The sequence below is a fragment of the Heterocephalus glaber genome, unplaced genomic scaffold (assembly GCF_053883595.1).
Source record: "Heterocephalus glaber isolate CG9 unplaced genomic scaffold, H.glaber_assembly_v1.0 deba00001644, whole genome shotgun sequence".
In the NCBI taxonomy this organism is placed as follows: Eukaryota; Metazoa; Chordata; class Mammalia; order Rodentia; family Bathyergidae; genus Heterocephalus; species Heterocephalus glaber.
Window position 1 is genome coordinate 62,108 of NW_028258397.1, and position 24,164 is coordinate 86,271.

General features: G+C 45.7%; 1 protein-coding gene across 1 annotated transcript in view; it reads right to left on the reverse strand.

Moving 5' to 3' along the window:
- The window catches only part of Rab7a (RAB7A, member RAS oncogene family), a 59,122-nt gene extending 36,719 nt beyond the window's left edge, over window positions 1–22,403 (reverse strand). The window contains exon 1 of the mRNA XM_087196923.1: window positions 22,183–22,403. The gene's annotated coding sequence lies outside the window, so the exon portion shown is untranslated. The remainder of the gene's footprint in view (window positions 1–22,182) is intronic.
- Window positions 22,404–24,164: the final 1,761 nt, after the last annotated feature.

Sequence of the window (24,164 nt, forward strand, 5' to 3'; positions counted from 1 at the left end):
GCGGACAAACAGTCACAATCAGTTTCCTAACCTCCTTAAATGTCTTGTAAGCACACAACACTACACAGGAAAAGGATTTGAAATGTGTTCAGAGCAATCAAAGCAGACTCAATCCATCAAACCAGTGGATCTTGGGTGTAGGCACTGTTGAAAATACTGAAGTGAAATGTCATCCCAGCACTCTGGGGAAGACAGGAAGATCAAAAGTTCAAGCCCAACTTGGGCAAAAGTGATTTATACCCCCCCACACACACACAAAAGAGCTCCAAGGAAGAGACAGAATTTACGTCACGGGGTTTTTGGTGTTGTTATTACTTATTTTGTTTTTAAATTTTCCCATACTGGAGATTTGCCCAGGCTGGGCTCAAACTTGTAATCCTCCTGCTTCGGCCTCTCAAGTGGCTGGGATCACAGGTGTGCACCACCACCCCCGGAAAGGTTCTTTATTCTAGAAATAATCCCCACTGTTCTGAAGTCGCAGGTGGAGTTAATACTTCTAATTCTGTGTCCAGCACACATCAGAATTTTGATTTTTTACTGAACTATTTAATTTCCTTTGTTTTACTAGAAGCACATGGGGGAGAGAGTACAAAGAATGCTATCCGCAGGGAAAGTACAACAGTATGTTCTCTAATCTCTCTCTAAAAAACACGCCTTTCTTGGGATGACTGATTTCTAGCAGCAGGGTAAAACTAGGACTTAGCACGGCTGGTGATAATGGCAGTTCTCACTCTAACCCCAAGGGAGGGACCAGTCTGCGACTTGTGCAAAAGCCAACTCTGGCGAGTGGCACAGTGGACACTGACATGGAGTGATGCCCATGCTCGCTCCCCACCCCACCCCCACCCCCAGCACCGTGGGCCCACAGTGGGCCTCACCCCAGAGCTTCAGAGCACATCAGACTTGAAACCCTCTGCTGTACTTGCTGTGGCACCTCAGGCAGGACAGTCTTCCTCAAACATCACCTTCTTGTCACCTCCTCTAAGTATCCAAGGGCAGATCACCGGGACAAAAATGCCTTACTGTGAAAACTTAACAAAGCGCTCTGCCTTCCACCACATCACGGCCCCTCCCATCCAGGCTCCCAAAAGATAACACACAGGAAAGCACCAAGCCCCTGAAGCCATCTGAGAAGCCAGGCTTCTATGCTTTCTCACCCGGCCCCAGCTCTCCCCTCACCACTGTCACTGTTGGATGGTGGCACACACCTGTGGGCCCAACCACTTAGGAGGCTGAGGCAGGACGACTGTAAATTTGAGGGCAACCTGGGCAACTTAGGGAGAGCCTCCATCAAAACAAGAGAGAAAAAGGGGTGGGTATGTAGCTTGGAGGTAGAGCACTAGCCTGTTAAACAGATGCCCTGAGCTAAATCCTCAGTCCTGCCAAAAACAGACACATACACTTCTCGCTTGGAGAGGTGGATGCCAGGTTATGTCACACTCCCATATGTGGACAGTCACAGATCCACCTCTCCCCTTCCAAACACATGCTCTTAAAAAAGCAAAAGCTGTGTGCGGTGGTACACATCTGTAATCCAGAACTCAGGAGGCTGAGGCAAGAGGATTGCCATGAGTCAATTCAAGGCCAGCCTGGGCTACACAGTAAATTCGAGGCCAGCCTGAATTACATAGCAAGACCTTATCTCAAAAAAAGAAAAAGTGCATGTATTGGGGGATTCCCCCACTAACATCCAAAACACAACTTTTGGGTGCAGCTGACTTACACACTTATCATCAGTGAACATTCCAATGTATATATACTGATGTGTGTCTGTGGCTGGGACTGGCGACTGAACCCAAGGCTTCAATAGCAGGCAAATTCTCTATCGCTAATCTATATTCTCAGGCATTTAAAAAAAAAAGTTTTGGGGCCAGGGATTTAGCTCAGTGGCACCACACCTGCCTTGCAAGCGCAAGGTCCTGAGTCTGATCCGCAGTACCAAAAAAAAAAAATTTTTTTTAACCCAGGTGTAGTGGTGCACACCTGAAATCCCAGCATTTCAGGCTGAGGCAGGAGGATCACACACTGAGTTCAAGGCCAGCCTGGGCTATATAACAAGACATTGTTTCAAAGAAACAAAAAACTGAACCAAGCTTTTTAATAAATGGACTCAATAGACGTCTACAGACTATTTCACCCCACAAAATCAGAATATGCATTCTTTTCAGCTGCACACGGGTCATTTTCCAAAACAGACCACATACTAGCTCAGAGAACATGTTTAAGTACATGCAAAGGAACTGAAGTTATCCCGTGTATCTTATCAGACCACAGTGCAATTACACTGGAGATCAATAGCATATGAAACTGCAAGAACTTCACAAACACATAGAAACTGAATAACACTCTCCTGAACAACCAATGGGTCAGAGGAAATTAAAGAAATTAAGACAGTTTTTAAAAATAAATGATAATGCCAATACAACATAAAGAAATCTATGAGACAATGAAAGCAGTTCTACAAGGGAAATTCATAGCAGTGAATGCTCACACTAGGAAAACACAGCAAGCTCAAATAAACAACCTAATGCTGAATCTTAAGCTCCGAGAAGAACAGCAAGACAAACCCAAAGCTCGTACAAGGGAGGAAATTATGAAGATCATAGCAGAAATCAATGCAATGGAGACTAAGAAAACGATACAAAAATCAATGAATCAAAGAGTTGGTTTTTTGAAAGAATAAATAAAATTGATAAACCCTTAGCCAACCTTATCAAAAAAAGGAAAGAGGGCCGGGGATTTAGCTCAGTGGTTTCGCCACCTGCTGCACAAGCACAAGGACCCAAGTTCAATCCCCAGTATCAAAAAAAAAAAAAAGGAAAGAAAAGGCTCAAATAAATGCAATTAGGAATGAAAAAGGTGAAGTCACAACAGATACAACAGAAATCCAGAGGATCATCAATACCTTCCTCGAGAACCTGTACTCTAATAAAAATGGAAAACACAGAAGAAATGGACATATTTCTAGATACATATGAATTACCAAAGTTGAATGAAGATATAAAAATTCTGAACACCCCAATTACAATCAGTGAAATTGAAAACGTAATTAAAAATCTACCAAAAGGGGCTGGGATTTTAGCTCAATGGTTCCACCCCCTGCCTCACAAGCACAAGGTCCTGAGTTTGATCTCTGGTACCAAAAAAAATTTTTTTTAAATGAAAATCTACCAACAAAGAAAAGCCCAGGTCCTGATGATGGCTTCAATGCTGATCTCTACAAAACATTTAGAGAACTACTGCCACTACTCTTTTAAACTTTTCAATGAAATTGAAAGGGAAGCAATACTTCCAAATTCATTCCTGGAAGCAAGTATTACTTTAATTCCAAAACCAGGGAAAGACCCAACCAAAAAAGAGAACTACAGGCCAATCTCCCTAATGAACATAGATGCAAAACTCCTCAATAAGATACTGGTAAAAAGAATAAAGAGGGTCATCAAGAAGATCATACACATGACCAAGCTGGATTTATCCCAGGGATGCTAAGATGGGTCAAATACATAAATCAATAAATGTAATACACTATATTAACAGAGTCAAGGACAAAAACCATATGTTCATCTCAATAGATGCAGAAAAAGCATTCAATAAAATTCAACATCCATTCATGATAAAAACCCTGCAGAAAATTGGAATAAATGATCTTTATCTCAACTTGATAAAGGCTATCTGTGAAAAACCAACAGCCAATATGATACTAAATGGTCAAAAGCTGAAAACCTTCGGGGCCGGGGATTTAGCTCAGTGGTTTCGCTGCCTGCTGCACAAGCCCAAGGACCCGAGTTCGATCCCCGGTACCAAAAAAACCACAAAAAACTGAAAACCTTCATGCTAAAATCAGGAACAAGACAAGGATGTCCACTATCACCACTCCTGTTCAATACAGTTTTGGAAACATTACCCACAGCAATTAGACAAGAGAAAGAAAGAAAGAGAATAAAGATAGGAAAGGAAAAGGTTAAACTGTCATTATTTGCTGACAATATGATACGCTACATAGAAGACCCAAAAAACTCTGCCAAAAGACTTCTAGAGTTAATTAACAGATTCAGTAGAGTAGCTGGATACAAGGTCAACACTCAAAAATCAATACCCTTCTGGTACCAAAAAAAAAAAAAAAGATTAACTAGATCCCCTTTCGGGCCAGGGATTTAGCTCAGTGGTTCCGGCACCTGCCTCACAAGCACAAGGTCCCGAGTTCGATACCCGGTACCAAAAAAAAAAAAAAAAAAAATCCAATATCCTTCGGGCTGGGGATTTAGCTCAGTGGTTCCAGCACCTGTCCGGAAAGTGCAAGGTCCCGAGTTCAAGCCCTGGTACCAAAAAAAAAAAAAAAAAAAATCAATAGCCTTCTTGTCCACAAATAACAGACTCACTGAAAGAGAAATTAGAGAAACAATCCTTTTCACAACAGCAACCAAAAAACCCCAAAATATTTAGGAATCAATTTAATGAAGGAAGCAAAAGACCTCTACATTGAAAACTACAGCGCTTTGAAAAAAGAGATCGAAGCAGGTATAAGAAAAAGGAAAGACCTCCCCTGTTCCTGGGTAGAAGAACCAATACAGTGAAAATGGCCATACTTTCAAAACTGCTATACAGATTCAATGCAATCCCGATTGAAATCCCAGCAGCATATTTCACAGAACTAGAGAAAGCAACCCAAAAGTTCATCTGGAACCATAAGAGACCTAGAATAGCAAAAGCAATTCTAGGCAACAGAGTCATGGTAGGTGCTATCACAATTCCCAACTTAAAACTGTACTACAAAGCCACTGTGATAAAAAAAAAAAAAAAAAGCATGGTACTGGCAAAGAAACAGACCCGAGGATCAATGGAATAGATTAGAAGATGCAGAAACAACTCCAGACACACTCAGCCACCTCATCTTGACATAGGAGCCAACCATCCTCACTGGAGGAAAGATAGCCTCTTTAATAAATGGTGTTGGAAAAGCTGGATGTCAACTTGCCAAAGATTAAAACTAGACCCCTATCTTTCACCATGCACTAAACTAAGATTGAAGTGCATTAATGATCTAAATATTAAAAGAGAAACACTAAACTTGCTGGAAGACAAGTTAGGTACAACTCTCGAAGACATTGGCATAGGAAAGTGCTTTGTGAACAAATCCTCAGTAGCTCAGGAACTAGCACAAAGAATCAACAACTGGTATCTCATTTATTAAAAAGCTTCTGTACTGCAAGAGAAACCACCCACAGAGCTAAGAGACAACCTACAATGTGGGAAAAAAATTTTTACCAGCTGTTCCACAGACAAAGGTCTACTATCTAGAATATATAAAGAACTCAAAAAAAATCAGTCCCCCCCGCCCAATATAAAGAGCCAATTCAAAACTGGGCATCTGAAATGAAGAGACATTTCTCAGACAAAGAAGTAAAAGCAGCAAATAAATATATGAAAAAGTGTTCAACATCACTGGTCATGTGAGAGACACAAGTGAAAACAACACTGAGATTCCACCTCACCCCAGAAAGAATGGCTGCTATCAAGAAATCAACCAATAAGAAATGCTGGAGTGGGTGTGGGGAGAAAGGAACCCTTCTCCATTGTTGGAGGGAGTGCAGACTGGTGCAACCACTGTGGAAATCAGTATGGAGATACCTCAAAGAGCTAGGACTGAGATTCCCATTTGACCCAGCTCTTCCCCTGCTGGGTATCTTCCCCAAAGAATTAAAAGAATCATATCACACTGATATATGTGCAACCATGTTTATAGCGGCACAGTTTGTAATAGCCAAAGCTTGGAAACAGCCCAAGTGCCCATCAACTGGAGACTGCATAAAGAAGATATGGTTTTTTTATAAAATGGAGTACTACTCAGCCATAAAGAATGAAAAACTAGAGACTTTTATAGCTAAGTGGCTGTACATTAAGGCCATACTCTTAAGTGAAATAAATAGGACACACATGTATAAATACCAAATAGTTTCTCTGGTGTGAAAAATTAAAAGTGTAAATAAGAATGGGCTGGGGATTTATTAGCTCAGTGGTGCCGCTGCCTGCGTCAAAGGTGCAAGGTCCTGAGTTCGATCCCTGGTTAAAAAAAAAAAGAAACAAAGAAAAATCAAAATGTGTAATTGATACTGTGAAATAAGAAAACGTTTAAAGGAATAGGGGAAGTGGGAGGGGAAGAGGAAAGGAAAGAAGGGAAAACAAAAAATACGAGAAGAGGAAAAAATGGAAACAAAGTCTTTGTAAATAGGGAAGGGTGAAGGGGGTGAAGGGAGGGTGGAAGAATGGGAAAAAAATAAGAACCAAGATACATCACATAAAGGTACAAGATCCCAATGATCAACGTAACTGTATTGCATACCTAAATGTACCAATAAAGTTAGTGGGAAAAAAATTTTTTTTAATTCTCAAGTAGGGTCTCACTAAGCTGACTGGAATTTGCAATCATTCTTCTCACCCTCCGGAGGAGCTGGGACCACAGGTGTGTGCCACCACGCCCACAGTAATGTATACACACCTTGTTAAATGTGAGACGGAGACCAACCAAGCCATGCTCCCTTTGTGTTTCTTAACCTATAAACAACTGTTGTTTTTGTATGTCAAAACACAGGAATCCTACAGCGCTCCACACTGTCTCTTACTAGCACAGACTGAGATGGGCCAAAGACTTATTTTCAAGATTTCCTTTTGTACAACTGGGCCTACCAAATACCGTTATTCACACATAAAATGAAAAACTATCCAAAGGCTTGCTATCAAATTTTAACTTTTAGCTGGTGCACGCCAGTAATCCCAGCACTCTGGGAAGCTGGGCACCTTGTCCTCATCCTCTTTAGTAGGTGGCTCTTCAATGTCCAATAGCCACTCAGAAAAGTTCCTATAGGGCAGACAGCCTCACCAGTGGGCACAGCACTGTCACAGAGCACTGAAGGGCATTTTCCTGAAGGCTTCACACCCTCCTCCCCTTGATCCGAGGCAGAACCTGGCTGATCCTGTGCAGCCCTCGAAGCTGAAAAAAACAACCCATTTCTCAGCCAGGGCCAAGCACTGTCTGTACTGGTGAGGTTGCTAGTAACCGTGTGGGTACAGCACCTGTCCGGGGCGGGGGCCACCCAACAGCCTCAGGAGGGGACACTTTAACATGCCAGCAGAAAGGTGGCTCCACACTCCACAGAGACAGTGAGTGGCTGTGCTCCAACTTCAGAGGATGCCACAGGCGCCCTGAACTGCAAGCCACGAACAGAGCCATTTGGTGGCGACAGCGTGTACACAGGGGTGGTAGAACAGCTTGCAGAAGTGATTAGCTACACCTTCAAGAGATGTCATAAGGGAAGGACTTGAGGGCCGGGGATTTAGCTCAGTGGTGCTGCCGCCTGGCCCGAAAGCGCAAGTTCCTGAGTTCTATCCTCAGTACAAAAAAAGACAAAGCTCTGAAATTACAAACTGGCCCAGTGGTTTATTCATCCGTGAAAAATTAACTCTCAAATATATTAAAATTAACAGCAAAGCAGTAAAGGAACATTTTTAACATATGCAAAGCCTGGGATATATCTTTATGCCCATCTATTCTGTAGGTTGAGTGGATATGTATGCTCAAATCAAACAAAAAAGCCAGAGAAAGCAAAGCAGCGAATGCCTGGAAGCTTAAACCTAACACTGGCTTTCCCGGGTCCTTTTGAACCTATTCCCTCCTCTGGGCTTAGGAATATAGGATGAAAAAGACTGGCACTACTACAGCAAAAAGAAAGGCAGCAGGGCTAGGGATTTAGTTCAGTGGTGCCACCAACTGCCTTGCATGCGCATGGTCCTGAGTTCGATCCCCCGTACTAAAGGAAAGAAGGAAGGCAGGCAGGCAGGCAGGCAGGCAGGCACAGGAATGCAAGCAGGCAGGCGGGCAGCCAGCCGTGAGGAGCAGTGTTATCATAACTTTCCATGATAGCCCACGCTGTGTTTCCCAGACACAGTGTGTACTTTTATCTTTGCTCTGTTCCCCTTTTCCTATTAACTCAGTCTAAGCTCATTCTTTACTTTTACTTTCAAGAACGGGGCCGGGGATTTAGCTCAGTGGTTCCAGCGCCTGTCTCACAAGAACAAGGTCCCGAGTTTGATCCCCAGTACCAAAAAAAAAGAATAAACTGTGCCACTGCTTTTTGCTCATTTCATCCAATTCTTTGTTCGAGAGGGAAGAACCTGGAATCTAACTCTACGAGAGGCGAGCAACCCCAAACTCGGTCTGCGCAAGCAGGCTGAGAACAACGGGGCGCAGCTAATTTCCTTGGTGACTGAGTCCGCCAGCCAAAATGACCAGGGGCCAGGACAGGGAGAAGACAACCACCACTTTCATCAGAAGCAAACATGCAGACCCGGCGTGGTGGCACACCCTGCAATCCCAGGACTGGGGAGACTGGAGCAGGAGGATCGCCAGGAGCTTGAGGCCAGCCTGGGCTACACAGTGAGACCCTGTCTCAAAAAAACAAAGAAAAAAGGGCCGGGGATTTAGAGCAGTGGAGAACAGAAACTAGAGACATTAATAGCCAAGTGGATGCACATTGAGGCCATACTCTTAAGTGAGACAAATAGGACACACATGTGTAAATACCAAATAGTTTCTCTGGTGTGAAAAACTGAAAGTGTAAATAAAGATCAAAATGTATAATTGATACTGTGAAATAGCAAGAAAAGGTCTAAAGGAGTAGGGGAAGTGGGAGGAGTAGAGGAAAGAAAAGGGAAAAGAAAAAAATAAGAGAAAAGGAAAAAAATGAAAACAAAGTCTTTGTAAATAGGGAAGAGTGAGGCTGGGGATTTAGCTCAGTGGTTCCACAGCCTGCCTCTGCAAGCACAAGGTCCCGAGTTCAATCCCCGGTACCAAAAAACAAATAGGGAAGGGTGGAGGGGGTAGAGGGGGTGGAGGGAGCACAGGGAAATGGGGAAAAAATAAGAACGAAGATACATCATGTAAAGGTACAAGATCCCAATGACGAATTTAATTGTATTGTATACCTAAAATGTACCAATAAACAATAAAAAAATAAAAAATGGCTTTGCTTCTAAATATATCAGGAAGCAGAAGTAAGGCAATGAAACAGGCCCAAAGACCAGGCATGAAGCATAAGAGCTGAAAAAAGATGCACGTGGTGGGAAATTATTGTGATAAAATAATCTAGAGTCAGTGAAAGGGTAACAGAATAAAATACTGGGGCAGTGATGCATCTAGAAAAAGATCCTGATGTCATACAGAGGAGCTCCAACTGGGCTAAGTCCTGGAAGAATTCGTTGTCCTGGAGATGAGGAAGCAATAAAACAAAACCCAGAAAACAAAACTAATTGACAGATGGGACAAGAGAGAAACAGACCAGGAACAATGTTTGCAAAACAGGATCAAAAATTCTTGCCATATGAAAAGCTTACAGTCAGGTGTGGTGACTACAGTATAGTCAGGTGTGGAAACAACTCACCTATAATCCCAGCTCTCAGGAGGCTGAGGCAGGAGCAAATTTCAAGATCAGTCTGGGCTACTCTGCAAGACTCAGTCTCAAAAATTTAAAATACAAGAAACAGTTTATAAATGGAAGGGGTACTCTCAGGCTTTAGAGAACAAGAGCCAATCCACAAAAAAATGTAAACAACTGGGAGTGGTGGCTCACACCCATAATCCTAGCACTCCAGGAAGGAGAGGCTGGAGGATCCCAAATTCTAGCTGGGCATGGGCAACTAAGGAAAACTCTATCTCAAAATAACGGCTTAATAATAAATAAACAAACAACAGGACCTAACTAGGAGTGGTGGCACATACCTGTGATTCAAGGGGGCGAGGCAGGTGGATGGCTGTGAGTTCCAGGCCATTCTAAACTATACTGAGACTCTGCCTCAAAAAACAAAATGAAGGGCTGGAGATTTAGTTGTGGTTCCTCTGTACCTCGAAAGCAGAAGGTCCTGAGTTCAATCCCCAGTACCAAAAAAACAAGAGCAGGACACGTAGCTCAGTGCAAGGGCCCTGGGGTCAATCTCCAGTACTGCAAGCAAACACACACTGGGGGAAGGGGGAACCACTAATATATATTCTTGAACATTAATCTAAAAGAAAACTATCAAAGAAACTAGTATCTATTTTTGCGGTATTGAGACAGGAGACTGGGGTGTGGCAAAGCTGGCTGGGGTAGCAGGCATGACCTGTTAATTACAAAATCCCAGGACATATGCACAGAACAGTTCCCAAAGTCCTACATGTAGACTTCTGGTGAGAACTCGAGCAGCTAGCTTTCTGACAGGATGGCCTAGACCTGACCTCAGCCTGGGGAGCAGGTGATACGAAAAGAACAGGCACCTGTGTTCTCTCTTGCATGGTGGCCTACTCTCATGCTGTATGGTGCACCTCTTGTCCTACTTTTTTACTTGGCCTAAACTCTGTAGAGCCTGCTTCTTTTCCTACCTCTAATAATACTTTGCTACTGTTTGTGCTTGTCTTAACCAATTCTTTGCTCAGACACAAAGAACTTAGAAACCACCTCCAAAAGGAGACTCCAGTACCCCAAAACCTGGTAACGGTACTGGGGATGGCACCCAGAAATTTGCACTAAGCTATATTCCCAGCCCTTTAAAAATTTTTTATCTGAAATCACTATCTTGGTCCCACTAAATTGCTAAATTACCCAGGGTAATTTACCTTTCTTCTGGGCCAAGGATTTAGCTCAGTGGTGCCGAGCTTGTCTTGCAAGGGCAAGGTCCTGAGTGCGATCCCCAGTACCGGGAAAAAAAAAGAACCCAGATAATGGGGACTGAACCCAGGGCCTTCACACTAAGCCTCCCGAGTACTGGGATTAGAGGCCTACCTTACCATTCCTGGCCCATTTACATTTTATAAAAAAATAAGTTCTGAATAGTAGTCACCAAGTTATCCAGAAGGAATAATAGGAAAAACTACTGCCCCTTTAAAAAGACTTCTAGGGCCAGGGATTTAGTTCAGGAGTTCCGCTGCCTGCCCCGAAAGTGCAAGGACCCGAGTTTGATCTCCCATACCAAAAAAAAAAGTTCTAGCCGGACATAGTGGTGCAGTCTGTTAATTCCAGCACACGGGAGGCTGAGGCAGGAGACTTGCCATGAGTTCAAGGCCAACCTAGACTACATCGTGAGACCATCTCAAAAGAAAAAAAAAAAAGACTTCTATTGTGCTACTGTAATTTAGAAACAGGCCCATGGCCCACTTTTTAAAAGAAAAACCTAAGGGCCAGAAAAACCTAGGTCATCCTCCCCTCTCATACAAAATGCATGCAAAGCTTCATGCAGGTGATTCTAGGATCCTTAAATTTCTGAGGTGTCACCCTGCCTGTTAGGTTACTATGAAAGCCAGAGCCTATGACCAAGAGCCAGAGAGTTTCAACATTCACAAGGCTCTAAGGCTGGCTAATGCCTCCTTTTTTACAAGGGGAGGCAGAATCTCAGTAATGCCCTTGAGAACCATTCTGCAGCCCTCCTTGAAGCTCTGACAATCCCATAGCTCCAGACCTTGCTGCTGAGCTCAGACAATGTGAAGAATTCATGGACACTGCTTTTTTCATTCAGCGAGAAATCACAACAGATGTGTTTGTCCCTACCAAAGGCCACATGGGTGGCTCAGTGACATGAGTCAAATGGCTCAGAACCTTTGGGGGAAAAAAGATCAATCAACCTGTGGGCTGTAAGACACACAGATGACACCCAGTCACAATGTGATCTGTCACAAGTCACAAGGGTTTAGGGAAAGACAAGACTGGCATGAATTGGTCAGGAGAAGCTGAGTCCGGCAGGGTGCCAACAGGCAGAGTACTACAGCGGGGACAGAGACAAACAGAAGCCCCAGACCAAGGACAGGAGAGAAAAAGTATGGAAGGGAAAAGGTAAGCAAAGCAACCAGGGCAACCTGAGGTCTGTGTCAAAAAAGGGCCAAGGTGGAGGCAGTTTGTGCAGAGCCTGAGGCCAGGGCAATGGAAAACACAGGTAGGGTTCTGAAGTCAGAGGCAGGGGCCTAAAAGGTACCCTGTACTTGGGACTACCTGGGGCAGGCCATGCTCCACAGGAAGCTTGGGGGTGCTGCACACAAAGGGAGAGGTGTTCTGCTCCGGGCCACTGGGGGTGGGGAGCAGCAACTGTCCTTGGGATGGATTCCAAGGCTGCTAACGCAGGAGGCCTGGCCCAGATTACTTCTTCATACCTACTTTGTGTAAAGGATATTTCAAGGCATGGGAACTGTGAAACTGACCACTTAAAGGAAACAGATTTCTTAGGATAGGAAGGTGAGAAAAAGTGAAGCCAACTCTGCATGCAGAGGTAAGCTCTTCTTAGCAATTACATCACCCAATGATTGGAATAGGAAATCTACAAGCCAGGGATTCTTTCCCCCAACAGTTAGAATAAGCCAAGTCTGCTGCTGGTGCTGTTTCCCAAATAGTCCCGGCTCTGGGCCTGGGCCTGGGGTGCACAGTGGGGCCCAGTTCTGGACTCCTATCGTGGTGTGAGTGCTTGCAGCCAATGGGTGGCCAGCAGAAGGGATGTGTCACTTCTCGGCTGGACCAGCTAAACTGTAAGACCGAGAGCCTCCAGCAGTTCTTTTTCTCTCTGCCAAGATGCCAGCTATGTTCCACATGGCAGCGGCTCCTTCTGCAGTAAGGAGTAAGGACAGTGCAGACAGAGCCTCCAGGGAGCCCATGCTGGACACCAGCATAAACAAGAAAGGCCAGTGTTGTCCCGACCACTCGGGTTGTCACTAGAGAAGAAGGTGGGCTGGACCATGGATACTGCTGGGAAACTCACCACTCCAAAACTTTGCTTCACAGAAACACACACACGAGTCCCAGCATCTCTTTGAAAAACTCACATGCCACTGTCACCTAAAAGGCCATGCATCTGCGAACGACGCTATTCTTCTTGCCATCATGAGAGCTACACCCACCAACTCGGACCCAGGAGCAGTCTCAGCCCAACTGCATACTGGCACCATAACACCAGCACAGCATGTCCTCGAAATCATTTTCTTCATCTACAAGAAAAGGAGACCCACCACACACTGCTGAGTTGGAACCTGTGAAGCCTAAACAGGGAGACACTGAGCTCAAGGAGCAGGCAGGGCTTGTTCAACACAGCACTGTCTGACAGGTCAGAACTGTCTCTGTTACTCTATTTAACATACACACTCCAGTGTCACATTCCCACAAAAAACAAAGGTGGCTTTCACAAAGAAACCAACTCCCTGGGAAGCAGTTCTTGTTTGGAGGGCTCTGCCACCTAGAACAGCCCCTAGAGTATGAAAATATGATGCTGCATACCGTCCTAGCCTTTTCCTTCCCTCTGTGCTAAGGATGGAACCCAGGGCCTCCTGCATGCCAGGCAAGCGCTCCACCACAGAGATGCGTCCCCAGGCCTGTCCTCAGTTTTCTAAACCCAAACACTAAGCCAAGAGTTAGGAGTCTTCAGTAAGAAATGGAGGATGTGCCTTGACAGACGGGAGAGCAGAGAGGTGGTAGCACAGATGGTTACATAAGGCATCAGTCACTGCAGCAGCTCAAAGCCTTTGCCCTAGATGCCCAACAGGGCAGGATTCCCGGTAAACACCCTGCCTGTAGCGCCACAGAGCCCACAATGGGCTGGCGGGTGAAGGAGGAAGGCCAGAGCGGCTGCTCTCTTCCTCCCCCACCTCAGCAGCTCCTGCTGCTGACCTGCTGTCAGGGCAAGGTCTAAGCACATCACCAGCTCCTCAGCCGCGGTCCCACTCACTCATCTCTGAATTGTGTCAGGTCATCTCTTCCAGAAGAAAGGGATCACCTTTCAGCAGGACCGCAGAGGCCACAGTACAGCATTTCCAACAAAAGCGTTACTGTTAAACAGAAACCCTGCGACAGGGCACGGAAGCAAGCGTCTGTGGTCCTCACTGGTCTGGTCCCGGTACTATGATGTTCCCAAATCAGAGACACTGTGGTCCCTGCATCCTTTCTCCCCATCTCCCATCCCCCTTGGCCCCTCCCTACCCACCCCAGTATCAAACAACACTGGCATTTTCGTTGAGCTATTTTTATGCCTCTCATCTGCCCTGTTTTCACAATAATTCCCGAACCTCTAGGGCTCTTATTTTATATTCCCCACAGCTGCCAGCAGCGTTTTCTGTAGTAGACAATAAAAATCTGTCAAATGAGCACAGAACACATAGTTTATCATTCCTGAGAGCCATAAATATTAGCCATTGGCTGCATGCGCTACAAGCAGCAACCTACTGTGCAAAGCCAGAACTGTAAAACTGTATAAAACCAGTTTAGCGAGTAACACTTCCAGATCTTTTACAGAACAGTGATTCATCCCTGCCCTCCTGGGGCTCGGAGATGGGATGGGGCAAAGTCATCTGATAATTCTCTCACTCAAACTAAGGTCTGAAGCCTATGTTCAAAGCTCAAGATCAAGCAGTATGGTGGTGCTGTCTGTAATCCCAGTACTCTGGGAGGCTGAGGCAGGAGAATCTCTAATTTTGACTAGGGGAAACAGTGAAATTGTTTCAAAATAAAAAAAGGGCTGGGGATGTAGTTTAGTGAAAAGTCCCCAGTACTTAAACAAACAAGCTAGTGGTAGAATACACAAACAGGCAAAATAGATTCATTTCTAGTATATGTACAAGGGAACCCAGTATTTTGGGGGGGGGGGGGTACTGGGGATTGAACTCCGGTCCTTGTGCTTGCGCAGCAGGCAGCGAAACCACTGAGCTAACCCCCCGGCCAGGGAACCCAGTATTTTAAAGACTCAAATCATAAACTAAGAAGGCAAATGAAAGCAGTGTCTACTTGGCTGGATTTACAGATGGTAAAGCTAAGTACCCCACAGGGCCAGCGTGGAGGGTTCCCTGCTCCCTCACCGACTGAGCCCGCTCTAGAGCTCTGTGTTCCTCCTCCCAACACATTGAAACAGCATCACAAGGTGTCCTCAAACCATGACACACCTTGCTCAAGGTTACTTTCTCGCTCAGCCCCTCAAGTTTTCCCTCTATTACAAGAAAAGAAACAGGCTGCACCTGGGGCTGTAAAGAGACAGGCTCCTACCAGAGTGGTGGAAATGAACAAGAAAGGAAGTGTTAGCAAGGATGTGGACTCAAAGCTCGCATGCACTGCTAGCAAGAGTGTAAACTAGTGCAACAGTTGAAACTGTCCCTATTCAGAGAAGCCAAAGATAGTTACAACCCACACAACTCACATGTGACTACTTGCAGACATGGCCTTAAAAGGAGGTCCTCAGGGTGGGCCCTTACTCAGTGTGAGTCCCCAGAAGAGAATGAGGTCGGGACACTGGCATGGAAGGAGACCAGCTAAAGAGCTAGCATCTACAGCCAAGGAGACTTCAGAAGAAACTGGTCTCTCCAGGAGCCTGACCTCCATACTTACAGCCTCCGGAATTGTGAAAAAAAATTAAAACTTCTGGGTTGGGGATTTAGCTCAATGGTGCCACCACCTGCCTGGCAAGCGCAAGGTTTGATCCCTGGTACCAAAAAAAAAAAAAAAATTAACTTCTGCTGTGTAAGCCACCCATAAACCTTAACTTGCTAAGACACACATGCCCTGTGCCAGTCCTCTCAGCTGTCACTCTGACTGGAATGAAAGGCTCCAGGAGAGGGGACTGGAGGGTACAGTGCTGTGCTCAGTAGTGGGCTCAGATGGAGGAGGGTCTCTAGGGTGTGCCTTGGGAGGGTGTACTCCTTCTTGTTTTTATTTTCTTCCTCTCTGGAGGGCCTATCTCTTGCTGGCTGGGGCTCTCACCTTTGCTCTGCGTCCTGGCCACCATGAAGCAGGCAGCTGGGCTCCCCATACCTTCTGCCAGGACCTTCCTGCCATGGAGCTAGCCAGCACTGAACCCTCTGAAACCATGAGCCAAACACACCATTTCCTTCTTCACGCTGGGTATGTCAGGCATTCTGTCCTTGCAACAGGAAAGCTGGCCAATACACACCCTAAAATTCAGCCTATTTAATTCTGAATACATTATGATCTAGCCAATCCTGGAATACTAAAGAGTAACAAAAGAGGAATTAAAACCACAAGTAAGAACACAAAGTTTCACAAATGACCTTAAGAAACCAATTAAAGAAAAATACATAGTATATGGTTTTATTTATATAAAGTCCAGATCAACCAAAGTTAGTCTAGTGTGTGAAATCAGCACATTAGCCAGGGCAATAGATGTTAATGGCTTAAAGGAGACACAAAGGGGTTTCTAGGTTTATGAAAATTTTTCAGGGGGTGTAGCTCAGTGGTAGAATGCTTCCCTAGCATGCGTGAAGTGCTGGGTTCAAGTCCCACCATAGCAAAAAGAACTGATAGCTGGGCATGGTGGTGCAAACCTGTAATTCCAGCACTCTGGAGGCTGAGGTAGGAGGATTGCCACGAGCTAGAGGCCAGCCTAGGCTACACAGTGAGTTCAAGGCCAGCCTAGACCACATACGGAGGCCCCTGTCTCAAAAAACAACAAAAAAAATTTTTCTAAGTTGTTCCTTTATTTGTGCACTTTTCTATATAGATGCATGTTTACTGAAATATAGAAATGACAACCTGGGCCCAGCACACACCTGCAATCTCAGCACTTGGGAGGCTGAGGAAGGAGAATGAGAAGTGTGAAGCCAGCCTAGGTGACACAGTGAGACCTTGTCTCAAAAATACAAAAAGTTAAAATTAAAAATAAAGAGGGGCCTGGGATTTAGGTCAGTGGTTCTGGCACCTGCCTCGCAAGCACAAGGTCCCGAGTTTGATCCCCGGTAACAAAAAAAAAAAAATTAAAAACAAAGAAAAAAAGGCTGGGGATCTAACTCAGTTCAAAGGTCCTGGGTTCAAACCCTGGTATCACAAAAGAGAAAGAAAGAGAATGAACCTTAAAATAAGGGCAACACTTTTTATTTACCTAGTGTTACCATGGCAAATAATCCTCACTCTGATCCTTGGTTCTTTACCTATTGAGATTAAACATCTGAAAAACACAGGGCATGGTGGCCCATCCCTGTAATCTTAGCACTGAGGCTGAAGCAGAAGGATCCCCTTGAGTTCAAGGCCAGCCTGGGCCACATAGTGAATTCAGGACCAGCCTGAACTACACACTGAAACCCGGTCTAAAAAAATTAATTAATTAATTAATAATAATAATCTGAAAAATACTGCTAGCTGCATGCTCCCTGGCTTTCTGTCACCATCACCAGGTGTCTGTTAGAAGTGGCAGGGATCAGGGCCAGGGATTTAGCTCAGTGGTTCCGTTGCTTGCCTTGCAAGCGCAAGGTCCCGAGTTTGATCCCTGGTACCAAAAATAAAAAAATAAAAAATAAAAAAAAGAAGTGGCAGGGATCAAAGGAGAGGTCAAAAGATCCAACACTGCCTGACTCCTCCACAGTCCAATGCTCACACTCCTGGGGAGAGGGGCACTCAATTTAATTAAAGGAAAGATGTATTAAAGTATATATTCAAAGGAAAAAATAAGCAGTTAACAAAAAAAAAAAAAGAAAAAAGCATCTACAGGAAAATGTTGTGTAACCAAGTTCCTACAACAGCATAACAACCATCCCCTGAGTGGCACAGGTCCAAGGACATAAGAGCGGTTCTCTACCCGGGGCTGTGCTGATGACCCCAAGTTTCTTTAGGGTCCCCAGGCACGTGGTGTGTGGAGAACTGCTTGTGGACTGACCAAATAGCAGATATACAAGAGAATAATTTTTCATAAAGTCTCTGCTGGGGTTCTTAATGATTCATTCACAATAGCTTTGTCATTATGCATGCTCAATTTCAAACCTTTAAATGGAAATCAACTTTTAAACAATTACAATGACACATAAAGAGGAAAACAGTGAGGGAAGTGTCTGCCCTATGCAGTAATTCTCAAGCGAGACAGTAGCACCCAGGGACAGGGAGGAGACCCTCCAGTATCCACACCAGCCCCTCTAGTGGCTGCAAACCTACACAATTCCCAGGACCCACTTCCTCGTCCTCAGACCTGCTCTGTGCCAATAGTAGCAGCCAGTCCCAGGCTGAGACAACAGGGAAAGGGACAACAGAATGAGGCAGGCTGGGCGCTAGCAGTAGTGACGTCACCTAAACAGAAAGCCCTGGCAAGGTGTCTTTCCAGCAAATGAGCCGCCCACCTGCCTGGGCTGCTGTCACTGCTGAACCAACTACTCCCAGGCTCCCCCCCCCCCCCCCGCCCGCCCGCCCCAGCAAAAGGAGACATTTCCAAGTAGCTATTCTTAAATTTGTTTTGGGAATCACAATATGAACACTGAAACCAGTCACAGAGACTCCTAAGAAGGCTGTTCTGACTTCACCTATCAGATCACCTTTACCTTTCACTCACAGACCACTGTCCCAGCCACCCTTAAGAGGCTTAGAAAATTTAAATTGTAAAACATAAATGCAAACTATGTCCCAGCCATTAATGCCATATATATATATGAAAGGGAAAAAAAATCCAGGGAAGATGTGAGAGCCAGTAACTAAAGACATAACACCCTGCAAAATGTTCCTGCAGCAACTGCAGTCGGGGAGCATAGACCTATTAGTTGACATGCACAGGCAGGTGTGTGATGACACAAAGGAAAGGATCCCCAAGAACACCAGCACAGCCTCGGATGGCACAGAGTCAGCAGCAGCCAGGAAGCAGGAGAGCAGTCCATGTGGACAACTTCAGACCCCTTAGGGACACTGTTTACCCTCCACCTACTTCCCCAGGAAAACCCTGCCCACTGCTCCCAGCCAGTATGGGGCAAATCCATCTCAGCCTCGAATGCTAATTTATATAGATGGACACTTGGACCATTTATCACAGGAAAAATATTTATGTAAAATCCCAGAGAGGATCAGTGTACATAAGACAACTGCCACTCCTGAGGTCTGGATTTGCTCCATCTGTGCACTGAAAGGTTAATGCCAGAGGGCATGGTGGAGGGAGCACACCCATAATCCCAGCTACCTGGGAAACTGAGGCAGGAGGATTACAAGTTTGAGGTCATCCTGGGCAATTTAGCAAAACCCTGCTTCAAATTAAAAATGTTCTATTGGGCCAGGGATTTAGCTCAGTGGTTCTGGCACCTGCCTTGCAAGCACAAGGTCCCGAGTTCGATTCCTGGTAACAAAAAACAAACAAACAAAAAACCAAAATGTTAACAGTGCAGATCTTTTTGAAGACTGATTAAAAAGCTAAACAAATAACCAAAACTTTGCACTTCACTTGGTGGAGTCAGACTCAGAAGGCTGATTCAAAGCCACACTTGAAGGCACAACTCTTTAATCATAGAATTTAGGGGCTCTGATTATGAGATGCAGTTAGCACAAAAGAAAAAAAAAAAAGAGAAAGAAAAGAAATCTGCCCAAGTGGCTGCTAGCAATTACCTGAGGGTGATATTAATAGAACTATTTTTAGAGTGCCTTCTCCTAACTGCACCCTGTTTGTTTACTCCATGCAGCTCTAATACAAATGTAAAACTCAAATCTTGCTTTGAAGAAGGGACCCAAAGGGCCTGGAGACAAGGTGGCATTGGGTTTCTCTGAGGATGGTACTGATACCATGACTGGCAGGTGCCAGCTGAAGAAAAAACGCAGCATGCAAAATGTCTCTGCTCCAAGACATTGCAGTGCAGTGTAATGACAGTGACAGATTCCCCCTTGAATGAACAAAAATGCCACTAGAGCAAAAACAGAAGTTTGCTAAAGGTTACTCTTCAAAAGACGAAATCAGCCAGCCATGGTGGTGCATGCCTGTAATCCTAGCACTTGGGTGGCTCAGGCAGGAGGATCACAGCAAGTTGGGCTACAAATACAAAGTAAGTTCAAGTTGAGTTCAGTCCCAGTACAAAAAAAAACAAACAAAAAACCAAAGTAAGTTCAAGGCCAGCCTGAACTACATAGTGAAACCCTGTCCCAACAAATAAACAAACAAAAAGACAAAATCAGCCAATTGTGGTGGCGCACACCTGTAATCACAGCCCTTGGGAGGCTAAGCATCGAGGATCACTCCAAGTTCAAGGCTGGCCTGGGCTACATAGTGAGTTCAACACCAGCCTAAACTACATAGTGAGACCCGGTCTCAAAAAGCCAAAAGGGGAAAAAAAAGACACGATCATCAGAAAATCAGAAACGGTAATATCTTCTGCTGTCTTTCAGCAGCACACCATACAAATGCTCTTAACATGAACAAAATTTCCCAGTTAGCCAGACTATTTTACCAATTCACCTATAGAAATGTCTCAAGGGGCCGGGGATTTAGCTCAGTGGTTCTGTCGCCTGCCCTGCAAGCGGAAAGACCCGGAGTTTGATCCCCAGTACCAAACAAAAAAACAAAACAAAACAAAACAACAAAAAAAAAGAAATGCCTCAAGTTCTGTTGCCAAGTTATTCCACAACAGCGTGCCTGGCCATGATCACTCACCATTTTACAATTCCTTGAGGACAGGAACCATGCCGACCTCCCTGAGTCAATACCCAGCAATCCAGACACATGCACGGTAGAGCCTCAAATCATTTCATGAATGAATGCAAAGGTGCTCATCATTACACTCTTCCAAATGCAAACAAGTGAGGCTATAGAACTTGTTCCTGACATGAACCAGGCTGGGAAGCAAAGTGTAGTGAAATAAAGAAACAAACCCGGATAAGCTAGAACATAACAGGTTTGAAAGCACTAGCTTCACAAGCACTCATAGCTCCCTTTCCAGTTGTAGAGTCAAGTCTGAACAAAACCCAAGTTTGAAGAGAGGAACACACTAACAGGAGACTTATTAATCAAGGATGAGAAGTCATGCAGTTAATCAGCTGCTTAAGTCACAAGGAGGAGACAAGAGCCTGTTCTTTTGGAATCCAAAGCTGCAGTACGTTCAATAGGGAAGAACGAACAGCAGGCAACCCATCAACTGTTTCTGACTGGAAGGTTCACATGGCAGGTTTGCCAGAGCTAACTCAACTGAGAAACAATTTAGATAGCGAGATCTTTCAAAACCTCAAGTCCTCTGCCAGAATTCAAGAACCTCTCATGTAGTGGCACTACACTACAATATCATGACTTATAAGACCCAACTGCAAATAAATGTGACTTTAAGACAGAACATGGAAGTGTTTTTAAAATCAGAAATTTATATCAAAATAAAATTTTAAATCATTTAAAGGCAAAAAAAAAAAAAGAAAGAACTAAAACAGACCGGCTCTCAAATGTCATCACTAGAAAGAAAAGAGGTGGATGGTGGGGGTGATGGACAGAAACCAGGTGGAAAAAAATCCAAAGCTTTAGGGGCAGCTGAAAAAAGTTCAACCCAAAGGCTGGGTACAGTGCCCTGGAGTCGGAATCCCTGGGCTTGAATCTCTGCTCTGTACCTGATCAGCGACCTGACCTTGAACAAAAGGCTCAGCCCCTGGTTCTTCAAGTTCTCCACTCTAAGAGGGCACAACTATGGTACTTCAGATTGGTCACAGAACTAAACATAATAACGTGTAAAAGTCGTGCTGCGCTACCCAGCATACAACAAATACTGAAACAAATACTTTGTAACTATTTTTCTCAATATTCTCACTTCCACGAACCCTTAGGTACCCAGCCAATGGTCCCCAAGGCGGCCAAAATACAAACACAGCTCTACGAACCACCACCATCTTCCGCTATTAACTTTGGAAACTTCTCTCGGGATTCGCCATCCATGTGGTGACAAAGGTTCCCTCTCTCGCGGGGACTGGGGAGCCTCGCAGGGACACAAGTGTCTGGGGCGAGTCCAGCCCACAGGTCCCGACTCACTGCCAGGACTCAGTGATCACCAAGGGCCCTCTGGCATTAACAGGATCCAACTGTTCACAAGGGACACTGATGGGACTAAGCCTCAGCCCTGGGCGCCTGAACCCCGCGCCCGCGATCCGTGACACCGCGGCGGGTGAGGACGGCGCCAACACCCCAAATAGCCAGGGCGCCCGAGGCAGGACACCTTCCCGGCCCGGATCTCGACACCACCCGTAAACAAGGCGCCCAAGATCCGCAGCCTGGGGTCCGCAACCCGGCGGAGGTCACGCCCGGCAACCTCTGACCTCTCCCGAGGGGCGCGGTCAGGCCCGGTCCTGAGGCCTGAGCAACACGGATCTTCCCCCACGGGATGCGAGCCGAACCGCGCGCCGGCCGAGGACACGGTTGGACGCGAGGCCCCGGCGACCGAGGGGTAGAGAGGGGGATGGGGCCAAACCGGCTGCTTACCGCGACCGCAGGCTGGGGACTCCGGGCCGGACGTGTCTCAAGGGCTCCCGCTGAGAAGGAGACGACGAGGGGCACGGGAAGGGAAGACCAAGTTCTGGTTCCCGCAGGTCCCGCAACGCTCTCCCAGCCTCCAACACCGCCGCTGTTGCCACCGCCTCGGGCTTTATGGCCAAGGCTCAGGCCCCGCTCCCACTTCCGCCACCGCCGCCGCCCCGAGCGGAAGAGTCCGTCACGAGACGCTCGACGCTAGGGGGCGGGGCCAGAGCCCCGCCTCAATCTCGCCTCACAGTTCCGGCCACCTCGCCCTTAGGATCGGATCACGTGGTATAAACATGTCTGCTCTCCGTGTGGAAATCGCCATCTATGGGACCCGTACAAGGAGCAGGACGGCGCCATGTTGGACCTGGGAACGCTTTCTCACCCATCCCGTCACCCCAGAATAAACAATGCCAGAGGAGGGACAACGAGGGTGAACTAATCTTACAGCAGTGTCCCTAGCCGGGGATTTAGCTCAGTGGCGCCGCGCCTGCCTCACAAGCTCAAGGATCTGGGTTCGATCCCTGGTACCAGAAAACAAAACAGCAGTGTCCCTCTTGGGAAGGTGCTGATCACTCAACCAAGTAGTCCTTCTAGGTGCCCCAAGCTGTGCAGGTCCTACAAAGCTTCCTGTTGAACTAACCCCAAGGGGAAATCTCCAAGTAGTGACGGTTGGGGGGGTGGGTTGTTTGTTTGTTGAGATATGGTCTCCCTATGTAGTCTAGGCTGGCCTCCACCTCGTGGCAATCCTCCTGCCTCAGCCGCCCCAAGCGCTGGAATTACAGGCGTCACCACCACACCTGGCTGGAGACAGTTCTTTGATGGATTTATCGAGGGAGAAGGTGGGCAATCATTCTTATTGTGCACTTTTATACCACAGCTTTGGACTATCTCAATTTGTCCCTACTTTAACCACTTAAAGGAAGACCGTTATCACCATTTCACTGGCTCCGCCTATCCAGGTCGGCACTGAGCTGATCTCTTCTCAGCCCTTTCCTGCCTAGCTCAGGAGAACCCCGTTCTTTTGAAATCGTTCACTCCTGTAGTGGGTGAACAGAGAACTCTTCAAAGAGGTGGTGCTGCATTGCAGCACCAGTGACTGCGACCTGATTTGGGAAAGAATCTTTACAGATCATGGATCTCAAAATGAGATCATCTGGATTATCCAAGGAGACTAACATCCAATGACAAGCAACCTTAAGTGACACAGCACAGTGGCAAACACCTGGAATCCCTCAACTCTGGGAGGCTGAAGCAGGAGGATTATAAATTCAAAACTACTATTAGCAAAATAAAATTTTTTTTAAAATCTGGGAATGTAGCTCAGTACAAAGGCCCTGAGTTTGATCCCCGGTGCCTCAAAAAAGAGAGGCAAGATGGGCACAGTGGTACATACCTGTGATCCCAGCGCCCAGGAGACTGAGGTAAGAGGATAGCTGTAAATTCAAGCCCTGCCTGGGCTACATAATACAATGCAAAACCAGCCTGAACTACATACCAAGACCCTGTCTCAAAAAACGTACAAAAAAGGAAACAACAGCAAAAACATATACATATATAATAATTCTCAGTCACTGAAAATTAAATGAACAATGGCATAGAGCTGCACCTTTTTTCTAAACAGGAAATGGATTGAGATGCTACTACACAGCAAGGTCCAGAAGAGAATTATGACAGTTAAGCTTCATTGACAACTTCTTGTTGTTTTCCAAGAAAAGATCTTGCCATGTAGTTCAGGCTGGTTTGAACTCACTACATAGCCCAGGCTGTCCTCAAACTTGAGATTATTCTCCTGTCTCAGCCTCCTGAATGAAGAGAAGACAGGTGTGTGTCACCACATCCAGCCCTCAGGCCATTTTGTCAGGCTACTAATCCCGTTAGTGAGAATACATCCTTAATGACTTAGTTACCTCTGGTCCTGGTTTAGATCCAAAATATCCCCCAGC